Genomic DNA, 9,942 nt, shown 5'->3' with positions numbered 1-9,942 from the left:
AAGTGAGCTCATTTGATTGGTCACTGCAAAGTCCTTTCTTCTTCTTCGCTGATTTTGTCATGCAGTGCGCCACTTTCGCCCCCATCGGTCGCTGAGGGAAAATGTCTGTCTTGAAGGAAGCATCATGAAGGTAAAGATGTGATGGAATAACGTCTGTTTGTAGGTTATTATTGTTATTATTATTATTAAACCACGTACAGTAAATATAAGTTCTCAATAAAGTATTATTATTATTAAACCACGTACAGTAAGTACAAGTTCTCAATGAAGTACTATTATTATTAAACCACGTACAGTAAGTAGAAGTTCTCAATAAAGTACTATTATTATTAAACCACGTACAGTAAATATAAGTTCTCAATAAAGTATTATTATTATTAAACCACGTACAGTAAGTAGAAGTTCTCAATGAAAAGTAGCAGCATGACGACAGAAACATACTTCTTGTTCGAACTCAGACGCCCACATGGAAAACAAAATGTCCCAACAGAACCATGGAAGTGTCCTCAAAGATAAAAGGATAGATTAATTCTGATGGAAAATAATCTGCAATTTTGAAGAGTTTTATATAATTTTTTTGCTGGGTGAAAGTTTGGCTAAATACATCAAGTGTCACATGACATGAAATATTGAGATTGTTACATCTAGTCTTAGACTTAGTTTGGTCACATCTAGTCTTAGACTTAGTTTGGTCACATCTAGTCTTAGACTTACATTGGTCACATCTACTCTTAGACTTAGTTTGGTCACATCTAGTCTTAGACTTAGTTTGGTCACATCTAGTCTTAGACTTAGTTTGGTCACATCTAGTCTTAGACTTAGTTTGGTCACATCTAGTCTTAGACTTAGTTTGGTCACATCTAGTCTTAGACTTTGATTGTTACATCTAGTCTTAGACTTACATTGGTCACATCTAGTCTTAGACTTAGTTTGGTCACATCTAGTCTTAGACTTAGTTTGGTCACATCTAGTCTTAGACTTAGTTTGGTCACATCTAGTCTTAGACTTAGTTTGGTCACATCTAGTCTTAGACTTAGTTTGGTCACATCTAGTCTTAGACTTTGATTGTTACATCTAGTCTTAGACTTACATTGGTCACATCTAGTCTTAGACTTTGATTGTTACATCTAGTCTTAGACTTACATTGGTCACATCTAGTCTTAGACTTAGTTTGGTCACATCTAGTCTTAGACTTAGTTTGGTCACATCTAGTCTTAGACTTAGTTTGGTCACATCTAGTCTTAGACTTAGTTTGGTCACATCTAGTCTTAGACTTTGATTGTTACATCTAGTCTTAGACTTACATTGGTCACATCTAGTCTTAGACTTAGTTTGGTCACATCTAGTCTTAGACTTAGTTTGGTCACATCTAGTCTTAGACTTAGTTTGGTCACATCTAGTCTTAGACTTAGTTTGGTCACATCTAGTCTTAGACTTAGTTTGGTCACATTTAGTCTTAGACTTAGATTGGTCACATCTAGTCTTAGACTTAGTTTGGTCACATCTAGTCTTAGACTTAGTTTGGTCACATCTAGTCTTAGACTTAGTTTGGTCACATCTAGTCTTAGACTTAGTTTGGTCACATCTAGTCTTAGACTTTGATTGTTACATCTAGTCTTAGACTTACATTGGTCACATCTAGTCTTAGACTTTGATTGTTACATCTAGTCTTAGACTTACATTGGTCACATCTAGTCTTAGACTTAGTTTGGTCACATCTAGTCTTAGACTTAGTTTGGTCACATCTAGTCTTAGACTTAGTTTGGTCACATCTAGTCTTAGACTTTGATTGTTACATCTAGTCTTAGACTTACATTGGTCACATCTAGTCTTAGACTTAGTTTGGTCACATCTAGTCTTAGACTTAGTTTGGTCACATCTAGTCTTAGACTTAGTTTGGTCACATCTAGTCTTAGTGTTTGTTTGGTCACATCTAGTCTTAGACTTACATTGGTCACATCTAGTCTTAGACTTAGTTTGGTCACATCTAGTCTTAGACTTAGTTTGGTCACATCTAGTCTTAGACTTAGTTTGGTCACATCTGCTCTTATACTTAGTTTGGTCACATCTAGTCTTAGACTTAGATTGTTACATCTAGTCTTAGACTTAGTTTGGTCACATCTAGTCTTAGTGTTTGTTTGGTCACATCTAGTCTTAGACTTACATTGGTCACATCTAGTCTTAGACTTAGTTTGGTCACATCTGGTCTTAGACTTAGTTTGGTCACATCTAGTCTTAGACTTAGTTTGGTCACATCTACTCTTATACTTAGTTTGGTCACATCTAGTCTTAGACTTAGATTGTTACATCTAGTCTTAGACTTAGTTTGGTCACATCTAGTCTTAGTGTTAGTTTGGTCACATCTAGTCTTAGACTTAGTTTGGTCACATCTAGTCTTAGACTTAGTTTGGTCACATCTACTCTTAGACTTAGATTGTTACATCTAGTCTTAGACTTAGTTTGGTCACATCTAGTCTTAGTGTTAGTTTGGTCACATCTAGTCTTAGACTTAGATTAGTCACATCTAGTCTTAGACTTTGATTGTTACATCTAGTCTTAGACTTAGATTGGTCACATCTAGTCTTAGACTTAGTTTGGTCACATCTAGTCTTAGACTTAGTTTGGTCACATCTAGTCTTAGACTTAGTTTGGTCACATCTAGTCTTAGACTTAGTTTGGTCACATCTAGTCTTAGACTTACATTGGTCACATCTAGTCTTAGACTTAGTTTGGTCACATCTAATCTTAGACTTAGTTTGGTCACATCTACTCTTATACTTAGCTTGGTCACATCTAGTCTTAGACTTAATTTGGTCACATCTACTCTTAGATTTAGTTTGGTCACATCTAGTCTTAGACTTAGTTTGGTCACATCTAATCTTAGACTAAGTTTGGTCACATCTAATCTTAGACTTAGTTTGGTCACATCTACTCTTATACTTAGTTTGGTCACATCTAGTCTTAGACTTTGATTGTTACATCTAGTCTTAGACTTACATTGGTCACATCTAGTCTTAGACTTAGTTTGGTCACATCTAGTCTTAGACTTAGTTTGGTCACATCTAGTCTTAGACTTAGTTTGGTCACATCTAGTCTTAGACTTTGATTGTTACATCTAGTCTTAGACTTACATTGGTCACATCTAGTCTTAGACTTAGTTTGGTCACATCTAGTCTTAGACTTAGTTTGGTCACATCTAGTCTTAGACTTAGTTTGGTCACATCTAGTCTTAGTGTTTGTTTGGTCACATCTAGTCTTAGACTTACATTGGTCACATCTAGTCTTAGACTTAGTTTGGTCACATCTAGTCTTAGACTTAGTTTGGTCACATCTAGTCTTAGACTTAGTTTGGTCACATCTGCTCTTATACTTAGTTTGGTCACATCTAGTCTTAGACTTAGATTGTTACATCTAGTCTTAGACTTAGTTTGGTCACATCTAGTCTTAGTGTTTGTTTGGTCACATCTAGTCTTAGACTTACATTGGTCACATCTAGTCTTAGACTTAGTTTGGTCACATCTGGTCTTAGACTTAGTTTGGTCACATCTAGTCTTAGACTTAGTTTGGTCACATCTACTCTTATACTTAGTTTGGTCACATCTAGTCTTAGACTTAGATTGTTACATCTAGTCTTAGACTTAGTTTGGTCACATCTAGTCTTAGTGTTAGTTTGGTCACATCTAGTCTTAGACTTAGTTTGGTCACATCTAGTCTTAGACTTAGTTTGGTCACATCTACTCTTAGACTTAGATTGTTACATCTAGTCTTAGACTTAGTTTGGTCACATCTAGTCTTAGTGTTAGTTTGGTCACATCTAGTCTTAGACTTAGATTAGTCACATCTAGTCTTAGACTTTGATTGTTACATCTAGTCTTAGACTTAGATTGGTCACATCTAGTCTTAGACTTAGTTTGGTCACATCTAGTCTTAGACTTAGTTTGGTCACATCTAGTCTTAGACTTAGTTTGGTCACATCTAGTCTTAGACTTAGTTTGGTCACATCTAGTCTTAGACTTACATTGGTCACATCTAGTCTTAGACTTAGTTTGGTCACATCTAATCTTAGACTTAGTTTGGTCACATCTACTCTTATACTTAGCTTGGTCACATCTAGTCTTAGACTTAATTTGGTCACATCTACTCTTAGATTTAGTTTGGTCACATCTAGTCTTAGACTTAGTTTGGTCACATCTAATCTTAGACTAAGTTTGGTCACATCTAATCTTAGACTTAGTTTGGTCACATCTACTCTTATACTTAGTTTGGTCACATCTAGTCTTAGACTTAGTTTGGTCACATCTAATCTTAGACTTAGTTTGGTCACATCTACTCTTATACTTAGTTTGGTCACATCTAGTCTTAGACTTAATTTGGTCACATCCACTCTTATACTTAGTTTGGTCACATCTAGTCTTAAACTTAGTTTGGTCACATCTAGTCTTAGACTTAGATTGTTACATCTAGTCTTAGACATAGTTTGGTCACATCTAGTCTTAGTGTTAGTTTAGTCACATCTAGTCTTAGACTTAGATTGGTCACATCTAGTCTTAGATTGGTCAGATCTAGTCTTACACTTAGATCGGTCACATCTAGTCTTAGACTTAGATTGGTCACATCTAGTCTTAGACTTAAATTGGTCACATCTAGTCTTAGACTTAGATTGTTACATCTAGTCTTAGACATAGTTTGGTCACATCTAGTCTTAGTGTTAGTTTAGTCACATCTAGTCTTAGACTTAGATTGGTCACATCTAGTCTTACACTTAGATCGGGCACATGTAGTATTAGACTTAGATTGGTCACATCTAGTCTTAGACTTAAATTGGTCACATCTAGTCTTAAACTTAGTTTGGTCACATCTAGTCTTAAACTTAGATTGGTCACATCTAGTCATAGACTTAGATTGGTCACATCTAGTCTTAGGCAAAGTTTGGTCACATCTAGTCTTAGATTGGTCAGATCTAGTCTTGGACTTAGATTGGTCAGATCTAGTCTTAGACAAGCGTCACATGACATGAAATTACATTTAGTAATTTTGGATGCTGTATAATTGCAGTTCTCAAGATGAACACCAGAGGTCAGCCGATTCACGTTTTAGCAATTGTGTGTAAAGTGTGTTGATATATTTTACAATTGTGTACAAAAAATATAAATATTTGTTTACTTTATATAGTGTTTTATTTATTGGTATTCATATTTTCGCGTTTATAGCACTATATTTAATTTTTCATTCATATTATATTTACTTGCATTTATGTTACAACGTCTTTTTAATCTGTACTAAATAATGCACCTACAATCACAAATAAAGAGCAATATAATAATCACATGGCTTTAGATTTTATATAAAGATAATGCATTTTAATTCCTGATTACCGTTTTCGACAGCAAATAGGACCCCAGCAGCATCCACAACAGTAACTTTTACCCTGAGTGTATAGTGACTTTCATATGAGTAGACTTTTAGATCAATACAACTCTACTTTTACTTGAACACGTTACTACTCCAGCCTCCTTTATTTGAATTGTATGTCATATTGTTGCAGGGAGAAGGATGGCAGGCGTGTGAATGGCCAGGAATATGTCGGGCTGATGTCTCTCTTGTGTTCCCACTGTGGTGGGGGGCCTACAGATGAGCCCCCGTCCTCTGTGGCAACCTTGGCTCTCCCTCGCCGCGACCGGCCCCGGCGCTTGGGCGACATGATGACCAATAATTGAGCGGTGCAATGCTGCTGGAGGAGGAGACGTCACTGCTGATTTGGTGAAGTGCTCAGGTACTCTGTTGCCATCTATTTATCCATCTATTTAACAGTCCTCATCCCCCTTGAGGTGGACAGGTAGGGATTGGAGGGAATAGGATGAGGAGCGGGGAGGACATCACTTGAATTTAAATGCGAGGTTGGACTATGAGGCAACACAAGTGTAAAAACACGCTTTTTCTCACACTGCAGTTTAGCCTTTGGGAAGGGTTGCTGTGCATAGTTTTCATTTACTATTCACTTTCACATCTCTCTGCAGGACTGACCTACATTCAGCATGTAATTCTCTTGTGTGAGGAGAGTGTGAAAGAAAGATAGTCATCTGACAGACTATAGCCATTGATGCCTTTAATATGCATGACTAGTCTTCTATTAGGATTGTTAGCAGCATTGGTTCTGGATCAAACCTTTACTATTTTTTTCCATCAAATTGAGGATCACATACTAACACAGGAAGTTTTGGAAATAATCTGTTAAAGGGTCGCCACCTTAAACCTTCAATTAACTGCAGTCTTTTTCAGTTAGTGGCCCCCAAACTTTGTTGTGCCACAAAGCAGTTGCAGGCATTGTTTTACGTTGTGTGTTTGTTTTGCTCCGAATTAGAGCTGCGCTATTTTGGAAATGTGCCCGTCTTTTACAGTCTATATGAGAGACAAAAACACATATGTCGTTTTTTTAATGCATTTTAACTCGTAAATAAGCGTAAACAAAAGTCAGCGAACAATGAGGCTAATGTGAGTCAATGCATCTGTTGCGCACATAAGACCCACTAAAAAAAACATCCAAAAAGAGCCAACAATACAACAAATACGTGTCAAATGGTGGTCAAATATGTGTCAAGTGGTGGTCAAATGCGTGTCAAGTGGTGGTAAATATGTGTCAAGTGGTGGCAAATACGTGTCAAGTGGTGGTCAAATACGTGTCAAGTGGTGGTAAATATGTGTCAAGTGGTGGTCAAATACGTGTCAAATGGTGGTCAAATATGTGTCAAGTGGTGGCAAATACGTGTCAAGTGTTGGTCAAATACATGTCAAGTGGTGGTAAATATGTGTCAAGTGGTGGCAAATACGTGTCAAGTGGTGGCAAATACGTGTCAAGTGGTGGCAAATACGTGTCAAATGGTGGTCAAATACGTCTCAAGTGGTTGTCAAATACGTGTCAAGTGGTTGTCAAATATGTGTCAAGTGGTGGTCAAATATGTGTAAAGTGGTGGTCAAATATGTGTCAAGTGGTGGTCAAATATGTGTCAAGTGGTGGTCAAATACGTCTCAAGTGGTTGTTCAAATGCGTGTCAAGTGGTGGTCAAATACATGTAGAGTGGTGGCCAAATACGTGTTAAATGGTGGTCAATACGTCTCAACCGCTGGTCAAATACATGTCAAATGGTGGTCAAATATGTGTCAAATGGTGATCAAACACGTGTCGCGTGGTGGCCAAATGGTCGTCAAATGCGTCTCAAGTGGTGGTCAAATATGTGTCAAGTGGTGGTCAAATATGTGTCAAGTGGTGGTCAAATACGCCTCAAGTGGTGGTCAAAAACGTGTCAAGTGGTTGTCAAATACGTGTCAAATGGTGGTCAAATAAATGTCAAGTGGTGGTCAGATACGTGTCAAGTGGTGGTCAGATACGTCTCAAGTGGTGGTCAAATACGTCTCAAGTGGTGGTCAAAAACGTGTCAAGTGGTGGTCAAATACGTGTCAAGTGGTGGTCAAATACGTGTCAAGTGGTGGTCAAATACGTGCCAAGTGGTGGTCAAATATGTGTCAAGTGGTGACAAATATGTGTCAAGTGGTGGTCAAATATGTGTCAAATGGTGGTCAAATATGTGTCAAGTGGTGGTCAAATACATGTCAAGTGGTGGTAAATATGTGTCAAGTGGTGGCAAATACGTGTCAAGTGGTGGCAAATACGTGTCAAATGGTGGTCAAATACGTCTCAAGTGGTTGTCAAATACGTGTCAAGTGGTTGTCAAATATGTGTCAAGTGGTGGTCAAATATGTGTGAAGTGGTGGTCAAATATGTGTCAAGTGGTGGTCAAATATGTGTCAAGTGGTGGTCAAATACGTCTCAAGTGGTTGTTCAAATGCGTGTCAAGTGGTGGTCAAATACATGTAAAGTGGTGGCCAAATACGTGTTAAATGGTGGTCAATACGTCTCAACCGCTGGTCAAATACATGTCAAATGGTGGTCAAATATGTGTCAAATGGTGATCAAACACGTGTCATGTGGTGGCCAAATGGTCGTCAAATGCGTCTCAAGTGGTGGTCAAATATGTGTCAAGTGGTGGTCAAATATGTGTCAAGTGGTGGTCAAATACGCGTCAAGTGGTCGTCAAATACGCCTCAAGTGGTGGTCAAAAACGTGTCAAGTGGTTGTCAAATACGTGTCAAATGGTGGTCAAATAAATGTCAAGTGGTGGTCAGATACGTGTCAAGTGGTGGTCAGATACGTCTCAAGTGGTGGTCAAATACGTCTCAAGTGGTGGTCAAAAACGTGTCAAGTGGTGGTCAAATACGTGTCAAGTGGTGGTCAAATACGTGTCAAGTGGTGGTCAAATACGTGTCAAATGGTGGTCAAATACGTCTCAAGTGGTGGTCAAATACGTCTCAAGTGGTGGTCAAACATGTCTCAAGTGGTGGTCAAACATGTGTCAAGTGGTGGTCAAATACGTATAAAGTGGTGGTCAAATACATGTCAAATGGTGGTCGAATACGTCTCAAGTGGTGGTCAAATACGTCTCAAGTGGTGGTCAAATACGTGTCAAGTGGTGGCAAATATGTGTCAAGTGGTGGTCAAATTCATGACAAGTGGTGGTCACATACGTCTCAAGTGGTGGTCAAATACGTGTCAATTTGTTGTCAAATACGTGTCAAGTGGTGGTCAAATACGTGTCAAGTGGTTTTCATGCAAACGATTTGGTCACACTGACACTTACTGATGGTGTGTGTCTCACTGGGCTTTACCTCACTTGACTTCATGTACACACACACACACACACACACACACACACACACACACACACACACACACACACACACACACACACACACACACACACACACACACACACACACACACACACACACACACACACACACACACACACACACACACACACACACAGCTACGTGTAGATCAATGGGGCATGTCGTAGAGTTGCAATGTTTGGGATTCAAACCCTGCGCCGTCCTTTCATAAGTTGGCAAGTCTTCTGATTGTAAATCCCGGGTGCTGCTGGTGAATCTTGAGTAGTTGTGGAGATGTTTTGAACATCTGCTTCCACAGCTCGTGTGTGTTTGTGTCTGCAGGCTGCGGAAAACAAGCCAATTGGACAAAATGATAGTTCAGCACCCGCTGGCATCATTTCCAAAAAGGAACAGATTAGAGGTGGAGGGAGAACTACATTTGTGGACGCCATCTTCTCTCCTAATAAACAAATGTCAGGAGCATTGTTTTTTTTAATTTGGCCGATGTTCACAGTCTGAAAACTGCCAGTTAAACTGTGACTATCATCCAGTGGTGGTCTTTTCTGCTGGCCTAACATAACCATGGATCATCATCATAATTCAAGATAAAAGTCATTGACTTTCCCCTAAATATGTAAAATAATTGATATTCTCTTCATGTCATATTATGCTCCTTCTACTGCTGTTGTTTGTACTTTTACTTTCTATCCAATCAGAATTCAGCTAGCTTATGTTGCCATGCTGTACCAAATCTGCTTTCAGAACCAACAATGTGTGTGCACTGTAAGTGAACAGCCACATACAGTTGATAGATCATTGCCATAGATGTTGTCAGTAAGGCCTTCTAGCTGGCCACATTTACACCCCCTGTGAGTGGATACTCACCGGGACCGTTAGCGGATGAATTTGAGAACACATACAGTTGATAGACAGTTGTGATAGCCAATCAGATCACAAGTTGTTGACAGTAGCCTATCCAGGTAGCCTGACGTTAACGAGACTGCGATTGGATACTCACTTGTCACTCCAAAGTGAGTATCCAATCACAAGTTGCCATTTAGCAGGAAGTGTTGCAGCGTAGCCATACCGGGCTGGCAGAGAAGGAGAAGAAAAGGTTGATTAGGTGGCAGATATATATTTGCAAGGCCATTTTCGAGAAGGATATTTAAAGAGAAACTACATGTTGTAGGAAAATCATAACATGGCCTATTTAAAACA

The 9,942-nt window shown here is 38.7% G+C and overlaps 1 long non-coding RNA gene across 1 annotated transcript; it reads left to right on the top strand.

Moving 5' to 3' along the window:
* The first annotated feature begins 80 nt into the window (after window positions 1-80).
* Window positions 81-9,205, top strand: LOC133646087 (uncharacterized). Its single transcript, XR_009825226.1, has 3 exons — window positions 81-130; window positions 5,546-5,773; window positions 9,067-9,205. It is a non-coding gene; the product is annotated as an uncharacterized LOC133646087 (long non-coding RNA).
* Window positions 9,206-9,942: the final 737 nt, after the last annotated feature.

The sequence above is a fragment of the Entelurus aequoreus genome, linkage group LG03 (genome assembly GCF_033978785.1).
Source record: "Entelurus aequoreus isolate RoL-2023_Sb linkage group LG03, RoL_Eaeq_v1.1, whole genome shotgun sequence".
In the NCBI taxonomy this organism is placed as follows: domain Eukaryota; kingdom Metazoa; phylum Chordata; class Actinopteri; order Syngnathiformes; family Syngnathidae; genus Entelurus; species Entelurus aequoreus.
This window is presented reverse-complemented; position numbering and strand designations above follow the sequence as displayed.